Here is a 13,894-nt window from a genome sequence, read left to right as displayed (position 1 = left end):
TTATTCACAACAGAACATAGAAAACATATCTAATGTTTAAACTGAGGAAATGTGCCATTTTAAGGGGAGAAAAGGTAATGTTGAATTTGATGGCTGCAACAAGTCTCAAAAAAGTTGGGACAGGGCAACTTAAGGCTGGAAAAGTAAGTATTACTAACGAAAAAGAGGAACATTTTGCAACTAATTAGGTTAATTGGCAACAGATCAGTAACATGATTGGGTTTAAAAGGAGTATCTTAAAGAGTCAGAGTCTCTCATTATTTACCTCATTATTTGAAAAAAATATATAATATGTAAATATCCAAGAAAAAACGCCTAATGCTTTAGACTACTAAACCTCCAATGAAAATGAATAAGGTTAAAATGGATACAAAATTATTAAAAACCAAAAAAAAAAAAAAAAAACATTTCACAAGACTATGTGGATGGAATATTTTCCCACATTTTATTTTTCAGCAAGTTGGTCGACTAGAATTTTTCCTGAAATGCAACTTTGATGTGGGGAAACTACAAATGAAACTTATTTGTATCTGAACCTACAAACGAATCACCTCACATATATACCATTTGGAACAATAGACACATAAAACATAATACAACAAAAAAATATTTTCCTAAAAGTTTGGTTTGAAAAAGACATGCGATGGGTTATACAATTAAGAAGGATGGATCTTTAACATATACAGAGTTTTTGAACAGTTGTGATTACATCAGTTACAAGTTGCGAGTTTGAAAAAGTAATGAGATTCATCCCTGGAGGAGTAAGATCACTATTTAGAAATTTCTCACACACCCCAATCCACAAAAAAGAAGATTCTATAGCTTTTACTCCTTTAGAAAGTTAGATATTAGAAAGTGTAACAATAAACATATTAGAACTATTTGCAGAGGAAATACTACTCCCCCCATTGTGTCAAATATTGCAGTGGTTCTCAACCAGGGGGGCGCAGAGAGATCGGAAGGGGGGCGCAAATTGTTTTCAAGAAAAAACACAGACAGGGCATCATTTGGGTTCTCAGTGTATTGTGTATTACTTTTCAAAAAGAATGTGCATAAATGAAAAACCGCACGTTCCCTCTCCCTCTGTATTTTCTTTTTGGTGGTGAGAGGTGGAGCTTAGCCTGCCTTTTATCTAGCAGTCAGTGCAGACCAGTGTAGCCAACGTAGCCACTTTTCAGACCCCTTTTTGCAACATTTTTGCAAAAAAAAAAAAAAGCCTAGTGTCAAATCTAGCGACTTTTTGGACAAACCTTACGACTTTCCAAATGTCGGCAGTACTGTCCTGCAAGCGCAAAGTGTTGCTTTCCTTCTGCACTCACACCTCTCTCTGCGTCTGCTCTGTTCAGTGAGGGGCTGATAGCCGGAGATTTAACAATGTCATGGATAACGAGACGCATCCCAATTTATTCTTCATTCTTAAAATTATTCTTATGTGAATGTTTTCAGTCTTAAATAGTCTATTAGAAATAGTCCATGTTATTACAGCCTAGTTCTCTTGTTCAAAGTAGATATAGTGTTCAGAAGCATTTTTGATCATTCATGTTCCATACCTGTCCATTATGTAGTTTTATAAAAGCTATTTAAAAAAAAATAATAAAAGTTATGAAAAGTAATTAAAAAAAGTACAAAAACATAAAAGAAATATATATATATATATATATATATATATATACACACACACACACACACACACACACACACACACATCAAGAGGGAGAAAAAACACCTAGAACTCGTGCTGTGTGTAAAGATGATGTCTCTTGTGTGGAATTATGACAAAACAGCAGTTTGTAAGCTCTGCACTGCTAAAATTTTACACCGGACGCTGCAGCAGTGAAGTTTCCACGTTTAAATTTATTTCGTCTAATTTGTTTATTGCCGAGCTGCTTGCGCTGAATTAAAGGGCCAGTACAGCGTTGAAAGATTTAAATGAAAATGAGTTGACAAAAAAGTATATATTGCACAGAAAAAAATATATTTATAGAGTAGTATATTTCATATCCAGTTAATTTTAATATATAAAAAAGTTGATATTATATATTACCAGTTTGATGTTCAGTGATGAAGTAGAAATGTTTTTGTTTGTGATGAGTGAATGTGAGTCTATCAGGAGGTTTTTTATAATTCAGTCAATGTTAATATGAATTAATAACATTCAATAAGTTAAGAAATCTTACTTTAATCTTCAGAATTTAGTTCATGTGTTAATGTTAATTTGAGTCATGTGTTTTCTGTTTATGAGACCAGTTACTGTGAAACAACTTGTTGAAATGGAGAGAATAAAGTTTTTATTTGCATTTCCTTCAGTATTGTGGAATTAATTATTATTAATTTAAAAGAAAGTATAAAAGGCAGAACTATCGGTATTGGTTATCGGTATCAGCCGATATCACTCTGAATAATCAATTATCGGTATCGGCTGAGAAATTTAGTATCGGTGCATCTCTAGTAATATCGAATTAACTTAACTTACACTGGAAAGTTTTCCTTGATTTCGGGACATACGAGTTCCTGTGCGTGATGAATGATGGGCTACGCTTAGCCTCAATTACCGCTCTGGTAATTGTGGTGTTATATATAGTGTGGATTGAATGTGCGTTTAGGGCATTGAGCTTTGGCATTTTTAAGACCTGTCTTGTGCACTTACTTTCTGTCACGTAAACATACCAACATAAAACCATCCAACTATAAAACACCATCCTCCAGAACACTGAATCTGGCAGATGAGCTGAACACTTTTTCGGCTCGCTTGGAGGCTGCAACTAGCTAGCGATGCTAACAATGGTAGTAGTGCTAACAGAGCTAACATCACTAAGGCCTGTTTCACACTAGATGCAAGAGCAGAGCTGAAGCAGCACGCTTTCTATTGTGCTTTCACATTGGCATCTATTGTATCGTGTAGTTGAACCACAGCTTGTGTACAGCAAATACAAGAATGTGTGCCAACAAAAGGTCCACAGAAACATTTCAAATAAAAAAATTCTTCCCCTGTTACGCCTATCACGTGCTTTTGTTTATGAACAATATTCTGCTGTGATGTGATAGTGTTCCCCGTCCCACAAATACCATGTAAGCATGTAAAATTCTGCATATATGTAGTTTACATGATAAAAGTAATCTTCAACTAAAGCTAGACTTGAAGGCTCAGCAAAAAAAAAAAAAAAAAGAAACGTCCTCTCACATTCACCTGCTCTGTTTCACAGACATTTGATGAACAGAAATGGAATAACGAGTCCCTGAACAAAAGGGGGTCAATATTAAAAGTAACAGTCAGTATCTGGTGACCTACAGCTTCTTTAAGTACTACAGTGCATCTCATCCTCATGGACTGCACCAGATTTGTTAGTTTTTGCTGTGAGATGTTCCTCCACTCTTCCATCCAGGTATCTGCAAGTTCTCGATCACGTCTGGGGGGACACATGGTTACATGTAATTTTCCACTGCAAAGACGATCAGCTGTCCTTCCTGTATCCCTGTAGCACCGTCTTAGGCATCTTTCATTACAGACATTGCAGTTTATTGCTCTGGACACCTCTGCAGTCCTCATGCCTCCCTGCAGCAGGCCTATGGCATGTTCACGAAGGTGAGCAGGAACCCTAGACATCTTTCTTCTTGTGTTTTTCAGAGTCAGTAGAAAGGTCTCTTTAGTATTACTGTAACTGTGACCTTAATTGCCTACCACCTGTAAAGTGTTAGTGTCTTAAGGACTGTTCCACAGGTGCATGTGCAATAATTGTTTATGGTTCATTGAACAAGCATGAAAAAGATTGTTTTTCCAATAAAGATCTGTAACGCTTATATGGATTTTACAAAATTATCTTTAAAATACAGTCTCCTGAAAAAGGGACGTTTCTTTTTTTGATGAGTTTAGTTTAAAACATTTAAACATGCTTTTGTGATTGGGGCAAAAAAAAAACTCCTGGCAATAGTGTTTTCAGTTGCTGAAAGTCACATGGTGACTGTGAAACATAGTAGACATGACTTATATGTTTTTTATAAGGTGAAATTGCTAATTTTTCATGTCAACCCATATTTATTTTGACGAGGAAGCATGCACTGTCACTTTAATTCAGCGTGAGCAGTGCAGCAAAATAGACGCAGCACTTCTGCTTTGTTCCTGCTATGTGCTGCTGCACCGCCTCGGCCTGCGGCGTGAATGCTCTAACCTATTAAATGCATGCTGATTCTGCTCTGCTTACACATCCAGTGTGAAACAGGCCTAAGAGAACGAATGGAAGCATGCATACAGAGAGGGTCAGAGAGGGAAACACTTCCATCGTTTTAGAGCACAACATGAGGAACTCATTCAGTAGAGTGAACACCAGGAAGGCAGCAGGACCAGACGGCATCTCAGGTCAGGTCCTTAGAGCCTGTGCTGACCAGCTAGCACCAGTGTTCATGGAGATATTCAACATCTCCCTGGCACAGTCGGTAATCTCCACATGCTTCAAACAGTCCATTATTGTCCCTGCCCAAAGAAACCCCAGCCTGCCTGCCTCGACGACTATCATCCAGTAGCCCTGACCTCAGTTGTGATTAAGTGCTTTGGAAAGCTGGTCAGAGGCTTCATCACCTCTTCATTACCTGACACCCTGGACCCATTACAGTTCATATACATGCAGAGCCCTCCACTAATATTGGCACCCTTGGTAAAAATGAGCAAAGAAAGCTGTGAAAATTTGTATTTATTGTTTAATCTTTTGTTTAAAAAAAAAAAAACAACACAAAAATACTCTGCTCTCATGGACAGTGTTGGGTAAGTTACTCAAAAAAATAATCCACTACAGATTGCTAATTACTACTTTAAAATTGTAATCTGATTACATTACTGATTAATGCATGCAAAAAGTAATCAGATTACTAATTACTTTACTTTCACACTACTTTCAAAACCTATCAAATCTACCAAAAATATACTACAAAGTGAAACTCATAGTTCTTTCAGGAATTTTTAGAGCACGTCAATGGATGACATGAGTGTTTCCACGTATTTTCCTCTAAACCCTGTCTGATTGGTCTCACTTCCATTTACGGAAGAAATATATGTATAGGAACAGGAAATAGTTCAACCCTGACTTCTTGTTTCACAGGGGTATAAATATGAGGTAACACATAGGCCAAATACCGTTAGTCATTCATAACAATAGGTAAGACCAAGGAATATAGCTGAGATGTGTATCAAAAGGTTGTTGGGCTTCACAAAATGGGACATGGCTATAACAAAATAGCACAAGCATTGAAAATGTCCATTTCCACCATCAGGGCAATGATTAAGAAGTTCCAGTCAACTGGAAATGTTATGAATCAAACTGGAATTGGACGTGTGTCTATATTGTCTCATTGCACTGTGAAGAGGATGGTTCAAGTGGCCAAAAAATCTCCAAGGATCACAGCTGGAGAATTGCAGAAGTTAGTTGCATCTTGGGGTCAGAAAGTCTCCAAAACTACAATCTGAAGTCACCTATATCACCACAAGTTGTTTGGAAGGGTTTCAAGAAAAAAAAAAAAAAACCTCTACTCTCATCCAAAAACATACTCAAGCGTCTTCAGTTTGCCAGACACTACTAGAACTTCTAATGGGATCGGGTTCTATGGTCAGATGAAAGCAAAATAGAGCTTTTTGGCAAACCCAACACCATTTTTAATGACATTAATGAACACTGCATTTATGACTTTTGAAGTAATTTTCTGTTCCTACTCAGTAAGATATTTCACAACTAATGGTATTACACGAGTAAAATGTAATTCTGTGTTCACTGAAAAACACCCAGTTATATTACAACTATTTAAATAAACCTTGTTAACATGCTTGAGAGTCTAAGGTAAATGAATAATGAATAAATGAAATGTACATTAATCACCTGTTTGTGTACAGTGGATGAGTCCAGTCATCACTAAATGTTCAGAGGGAAACAGAAAGGACAATTTAAAACAGGGATAAACACTTGGGGGTGTGCTGTTAGAGGAAAATAATGAAGAACAGGGTGGTATGATGTGGCCCAGTGAGAAGCAGGTTTACTCTTACCATACCAAAATAGTTTATTTTCCCATTAGTTCCTGTTCTGGCGTGTTTGATTACTCTTACAATATATCTCAACAATTTACCAACAAAAGCAATAAATAATTTTATTAATGAACTACATGCTGTACTTTTAAACTTTTCAAGTTAATTCGTATCACTTATAGCAGATATAACCAGTTGCTCCCCTTTATCAGTGTCTGCTTTTTTCACACTTGAAGTTACAAAAACTGAAGGGTGTGAAACTTTAATATAAACCTCTGCTTTGTTTCACAGCCTGCACTAATGTGTCATTCAGAGCTGAATTTGTATAAAAATTCTAATCAGTCTGTACCTGTTAGTATATGATTTCACACTCTATATGCTATAATGATCTTAAAATCACAAATAGATTTATTCAAAGCAGCATCTGTTCTGTTGTTGAACACAGTGCCATGTCTCTATTAATATAAATGTCTCTCATTTAGAAACTGTCACTTGATTTCCTGTCTGCTTGGCACAGTCTCCTGCTAAATGTTAAGCCCTGCAGCATTTTATAATATATCTACACGAGCAACTTTCTCCACTTTCTTTACAGATGATAGAGTACAGAAACTATCTCCAAACAAATTTAGAATAAAGAATAAAATGTAATATCTTAAACAAATACGGACTACCAATGTGTAACAGCAGTTAAAATGATCAGCTTTAATGTTCTGCACACGTGAGAGACACCAGGATGCAATTGCTGAAAACAGTGTTTGTTTAATGACTATTTAATATTTTACTCATAAAATAAATTGGGTTGAATGTGAACACACCACAACAAAGCAGAATGCACAGTTCACGCTAAATTCAGTATCAAACCTTAACTACAGACTAATCAAATAATCACACAGAACCTGATTACAGGACTCTCAGCCGTTAATTCAAAACTTAATTCACTACCAATCACTGTAATGAAGACACACAGAGAACATTTACTCACAGAGAAACACACAGAGTGGACGGAGCTCCATCCTATCACACTGATTACTGACTGAATGAGAAGTGTCTGTGTTAAAGCCTCGACACTTCCTGTGTTCTTAAACACCAATCAGACTTCAGATAGATAGAGAGAGAGAGAGAGAGAGAGAGAGAGAGAGAGAGAGAGAGAGAATTCAGGTGGAAATTCATGCTTTAGATGATTATTAGTATTCATTACATGCAACATATTTTCACCACACATAATGTGCATTATCTATATAATAGCAATGGTCTAAGACATATCTCTCCACATAGCCAAATATAGTGGGAGTCTAAAAACAATATGTGTTGAAAGAGGAAGTACAGAGAGGGCAAGCGCTGTTGTGGTTTCTGTACATGAAACTTGCTGATGCGGACACTAATAACAGCAACTGATCAGTATTTAAGGAGTCAGTTTTACTATTAGAGCTGTTAATAAAAGGCCTGAAATGAGACATGAATTGACTTAAATTAAACTGACATGAATTACACTTTCTCTAAGGAAGCAAATATATTGTTTCATTCACAATCTGATGGTCTGAATGTTGCTGTCTGTGTGTGTTATCTGTCTGTTTCTGATGAGACAGGACACAAGTGAGTAAACTCAGTGTTCCTTGTTAAGAGACAACCAATAATATTTGTCATAATTCAAAGCAGAGGTCAAAATACAGGAAGGCAACATCACAGTAAGCTGTTCCATAATCCAAATTGAAAAGCAGGCACAAGACAAAAAAAAAAAAAAACGAGTTACACATGAAGACGGAACTAAAGCTCACTACTGTATGTTCTTCTTTCGTTATTAGGTCATCTCATTGAGTGTTGGTAGTGTTTGTGCTGAAAACCATGGCACATGCCACAGAAACCAGCAGCAGTGAGAACATGCAGGTGTGGATGTTTTAATTTTGGCTTCACTGAGAATGTGAATGACAGCATTTCCTCGTTTCTCACTGGCTAAAGCCACACAGCTGAACTAGATTAGAAACCAAACCACAATAATGTTCCATGTCTTAACTGCTACATCATTTAAAGTGAAATTCACTTATTTGCTGAAGAACAAAGAAGAGTAAACTCTTTGTGTAATAATGTCAATTAATCAGAACATTCATTGCTAGATATGAATGGTTATTTTAAAATGTAAATCAGATCTGAAATGACTGACATGAGCTAATTTGCAGTTGTTTACAGTTTTCAGATAAGACTACACAATGTAGCAGGAAGCTGAGCTGTGGACATAAACTGTTTTTGTTTACAGGGAGCTCGGCTGTGTTGTGTGAACCTACTGGCTGTACAAGGTACTGCAAGTAAAAAACATTATATAGCAGCAAGGAATGTTGCTTTACTGAGGTACTGAGGTTCACATATGAATAGTTATCGTCATGTTTTATATTTAATACACTGTATACTCATGAAGTCAGGGTAAATGTATATTATCTAATGATATAAGCTCTTTTTTTTATTTATTACAGTATATGGTGACATAGACTTGACTGATTTATATCTGTGTGAATCAGCTTCATTCACAATAACAATATATTCTCTTTTTCTTATTTCATTATTCATTACAAGTCATCTGGACCTTCCATGGATGTTTTAAGTAGCATCATGCAATACATGTATGTGCATCTTTCAGCCTTTTAGCCTGAGAATAGTGTGAAAACAGTTTAGCACCTCCTCTCTCTTTCTGTTTAACTCACACTGCTGAGGAAAGCAAAAACACAACAGCCATTATAGATAGTCCAAATGTGGATAGTCCAAATGGTTTGCCAGTAATGTGTCAGCAAATCTGACACTGAAGCTGCCAAGCAGAAAGTGAGGCTGTATCTCAGCAACTGCCTTGCACACTGACACAATTTTGGTAGAAATCTCCAGGCCCATGCCCTGATGCTATGCATCAAATTTCATGACAGCACCACTTACTGGTCAAACGTTACAATAACATGCCAAAAATGCTTCCATCTAAGTGCCATATTTGCTACTACTTCAAATTTTGTCCAATAGTCACCAAATCTGACACACATCATCTTGAGACCTGTCTAAACAGCTGTCTACTGCCATTCTAGATGTTCAATGTGCTATTATACAGACAAAATGGGTTTAATATTAAATATATATATATATATTTTTAACACCACAAGTCACAGCAATAGACCTTTCCTCCTACAGTTAGAGAATTCCCACACTGTTCATGATCAAAAGTACATGTACAAATCACTAGAATCTTAAAAACTTTTGCCTAAAGTCATGGCTCTGCTTTCATGTGCTTCTGCAACACTGGTGCGTCTGTGTGGCTTACTCTTTTGTAAGAGTAAGTGCTTACTCTTCATTTAATATTCTAATTGCCACTGGTATAAAGGAATGTTTATACACATTTCTAAGATATTTTGTGACCTTATACCTTCTCCCAGATGAAAGCATTACAAATTCTGAGTTAAGTGGGTGAGTGGACTCAAATACAATCCTTTTTGCTCTTCTGTGTATTGGCAGCAAATACAGTTTATCAAGCTGTGTTTGCTGGCGTCCTATTATTTTTCCTGCTATTCTCACTATCCTCTGAAACTTATTTTTATTCCTCACTCCTAAGTTACCACACCAGCCTATAATATTAAACATTAAAATACTCTTTTAAAAAATAGCATCAAAACTCTTAAGTTTACAGATAAGAAATAACCTTTGACTTGCTTTCCTTAAAATATTGTCTAGATTCTCACAAAAACTAAACCTTGTATCCAAATAAGTTCCCATATAATTAAAACGTTCCACAATCTTAACAACCTGATCCTTTAACTTTAGTTTCCCTAACACATGTTGTTCACCAGAATTAAAATTGAAAATCATCTCTTTTGTTTTCCATACATTTATGTGCAAGGCACTCAGTTTACACCAGTCTTCAAGAACAATCACATTTTTAAGATATGTTTGCTCGCTCATTAATTGATTTTTAGAACAAAGTTGCACCATAACCATATCATCAGCATACTTAAACAGACCAGCTGTATTACTCTTAGTTTGTAGCTCATTGGTATATATGGAGAATAAGAGTGGTGACAACACACAACCCTGTGGTGCCCCTGTATTTAAAACCAATTCATTTGAAAATATGCCATTCATAATAACTCCCTGTGGTTTATCTGTGAGGAAATCTTTGATCCAATGTACCAAAGCGGAATTTATATTCACATTATACAGACATGATAGAAGCAAATGAACCTGCATTGTATTAAAGGCTGAGGTGAAGTCAGTAAAAAATGCTGGTGCATAAGGTTTAGAGTCCTGGACATGCTTTACAATAAAATCAATTAAAGTAATTGTGGCATCTTCTGTCCCCCGGTATGGTCTATATGCAAACTTCAATGGATCTAAAATCTTACACACTGAAGAAATAACATGTTTACTTACAAATTCTTTCCATACATTTTTCCAAGACAGAAGTCAATGCAAGTGGTCTAAAATTTTCAGGTAGTGTTTCCCCTGATGTTTTAGAGATAGGTATGATCATAGATATTTTCCACATATGTGGTACTCTGTGATCATTAAATAATATCTGAAATAACTGTGTAAGGGACCATTTGAGTTGATTTCCACAAGCTTTTAAAATCTTCCCTCTCAAGCCATCAGGGCCTGTATTAACATTAATACGAGCTAAACATGCATCTATTTGGCAGATGCCCTTACAATTATCTCATTTATACAACTGAGCCGTTGAGGGTTAAAGGCCTTACTCAAGGGCCCAACAGTGGCAGCTTGGCAGTGCTGGGATTTGAACTCACGACCTTCTGATCAGAAGTCCAACGTCTTAACCACTGAACTGAGTGACAGTAAAAATTCCCGAGAGTAAATCCTCACAGGTGTGCCCACACCTTTCTCTCCAGGTGTCAAAAGGTTTTCCAAAATTAAGGAGAAAATCAAAATGCACGTGAATACAGATTTTCCAGTGAACTCCATTCTCATTTTCACTGTCCCATCAAGTGATCAAGCACATATGCAACTTAGACGTAATGAAAACAACTTGGACAAACACAAGCAGAGAAGCACTGGGTCTGCAGTCTGGAGGCGCCCCGGAAGTCATTTTCATTGTTGTGGAAACCACAAATATTACTATTCAGTGTGCAACACTAAATAATTAATTTGACACTGGAATAAGAAATAAAGCGATTCAATGTCATCTGGAGTTCAGCTGCTGCTCTTTCTAACTGAGGATTTAGGCCAGTTGATGCACCACCAGTACAACGACACACAATCATTAATTTTTACCATATCTTTTTAAGAATAAGAGGAGAAACAAGTGATATGAACATGGGTGTTCATGGGCTTTATCTGAAGATAGAGAGACAAGAACATGGATCTTGTTACATTTAAAAGGACTTCAGGAAGGAATAGGAGTTTCCCCATGTTGACTCTTCAGCAGTCAATAAACTCTTTGCAATTTGAGAAGGTTGTCCTGGACGTTTCCTAATTTTGTGAAACTGTACAAACCCATGTCAAATATGGTCATGAGATAAGTGACAGTAACAGATGAAAAGAGATGGGGGTTTTTCATTGTGTGGCATCGGGGGCAAAGAGAATAGATCAAGTGCTAAATAGAAAGCGACAAATACGCCACCCTGGGAATATTTACTAAATCTAAATAGGATCACAAAAAGAGCAACACAGGTAGTGATAGGCAGGAGACCTAGATATACAAAAATATAAAGATTTATTTATTTCAACCCACAAGATAAATACATTTTTAAAAATGGATCAGTGAAACAAACCATGAAGACGCGTCACTGATAGTCACACATTAAGTGTAATTATAATATACAGTATGGTCCAAGTCATCTGAATATCAGAAATAATCATTAAACTTCCTAATGGAGGAACCGAGATTTACCCACAGGGAGTAGGTTAAGGATGGACACGATCTGCCCACCAAGCAAGGAGTTACACCTCACACACACACACACACACACACACACACACACACACACACACACACACAAAATATACAATATTGAGAGCACAACACAGCACAAGTGAAAGGCAAAAACAGCACCAATAGATCCATCCCCAACCTTCAGCTCCTACAAAAGACAGAAAATAAATGTAAGTCATGCAGGGGTTCAGAGATGGGACACAATGCCAACAGAACCAGAACCAATACAGACTGCATCGAGGTCACTTCAGTTCATATGATGGTTACTAAACAGAAGGAAAAAAAACAAATAAACAGAAATACTCATAAAACAAGACAGTCAAACTAATAATAATAAAATAATGATAATAAAAAACACTATTAACAAACCAACACAATAACACCAACAACCCAAACCTCCCAGTCTGTGAGAAATACAAGATGGAGAGAGAACTGGAAACCGCAGAACAACTCAAAACGAAACTGGAAGCAGGAATTCTGCCGTAACCATGACGACGAGGAGCACCGCTACATAATAGAGGCCCAGTCCGCCAAAAACAAACACAATTACAATTTAAACAGAACTACACTAACATCTAAAACACACATAAATCTGCCTTCATACCGGAAATGTACGGGTTCGTCCGATCCAAATTATTACAGGGAGAAAAACACACGAGTGCAACATACATCCAAACAAAACCACTGAAAATATACTAAACAAAATACAGCAACAATGTGATTCCACTAAAAAAACAACACATGAAACGGCAAAAAATAGGAATTACTCATAATTGCAGATGGACAACGACACTTTATTTACCAGTCGTGAAGAAAAAATCCGAGCTTTCTCTTTCTCTCTCTCTGTGTGTGTGTGTTGAAAAAGAGAGTGGCGACACTCTTTGATCTCGCCGCCACGCAGTCACGTGGTTCATGTAGCGTTCAATAGAGTGGCGCTGGGATGACGTCATGTCGTACTCGAACCCGGAAGTTAGCATCACTCTTGTTCCCTCGACAAAAACCCAATAGGATTTTCCCATAGGCTTTTGGATTATCACAGAAAATAAGCTCTGTGATCAACAAAACTTTACAATACTAACACGTTTTGTCCATCAAGATACTTTTCACAAACCAACACAACAACGTTTTATGAAGCTTGAAGCCTAATACAATCGCCAGAAATAAAAACCTAACAATATGCTGTAAACTAACTACACTACGGTCGCTTGACTTCAACGTCACCACCACCAAGCTTGCGTCGACTTTTCTAAACTTGATTTAAAAACATTTTCCATAATACAGATTTATTCAGTGGATGAATCTTCATCCACATTTTTTGGGAATTGTGCGCTGCACACCTGAACTAGTTTATCTGCAAAGTTTTTTCCTGTTCGGCGTGATGACGTTTAATGTCCCTGACAATGTCTTTAGTCACATTTAGCAAATTGTTAGCAATCGCCTTTTTAAATACACGTTAAATCTTTTTTAAAAAGTCCTGAGTGTGGTACTACTGGTGTATTTATGTCATAGAATAAAACATGAAAATATTTTGTTCACCACGGGCCTTATTTCAGGCTTTTAACCAAAATCCCATAAAAAAATTGAATTGAATGGGTTTAAGTGGGACAGACAGCAGCAGGGACTATATTTGTATCAATTTTCAGTAAATATTAAAGCATAAATGTGCAGTGATTTCTACATTGAGTATTTTTACAGTAGCACTTTATTTTCTGGGAAGTGATGGAGCGACAGCATTAATCAGTTTTTCTGTGTTTAATTTTGTAGAGAAGGGGGATATGCTCCCATAACGTAGAATACATTTACAGTACATATGTATTAATATTTTTTTTCATGCTTCTATTTATAATACATAATTACTCACAAGCTAACGTTATCTTATGTTAACCCATGTCAATGATTAACAACAACATTAATTATGAAACTGTCATAGAAATATTATATATAATTTTTTTTTCCCACTTTCACTGACTTTCATTTTT

Source organism: Ictalurus furcatus, chromosome 7 (genome assembly GCF_023375685.1).
Source record: "Ictalurus furcatus strain D&B chromosome 7, Billie_1.0, whole genome shotgun sequence".
Taxonomy (NCBI): Eukaryota; Metazoa; Chordata; class Actinopteri; order Siluriformes; family Ictaluridae; genus Ictalurus; species Ictalurus furcatus.
Note: the sequence above shows the minus strand (reverse complement) of the source record.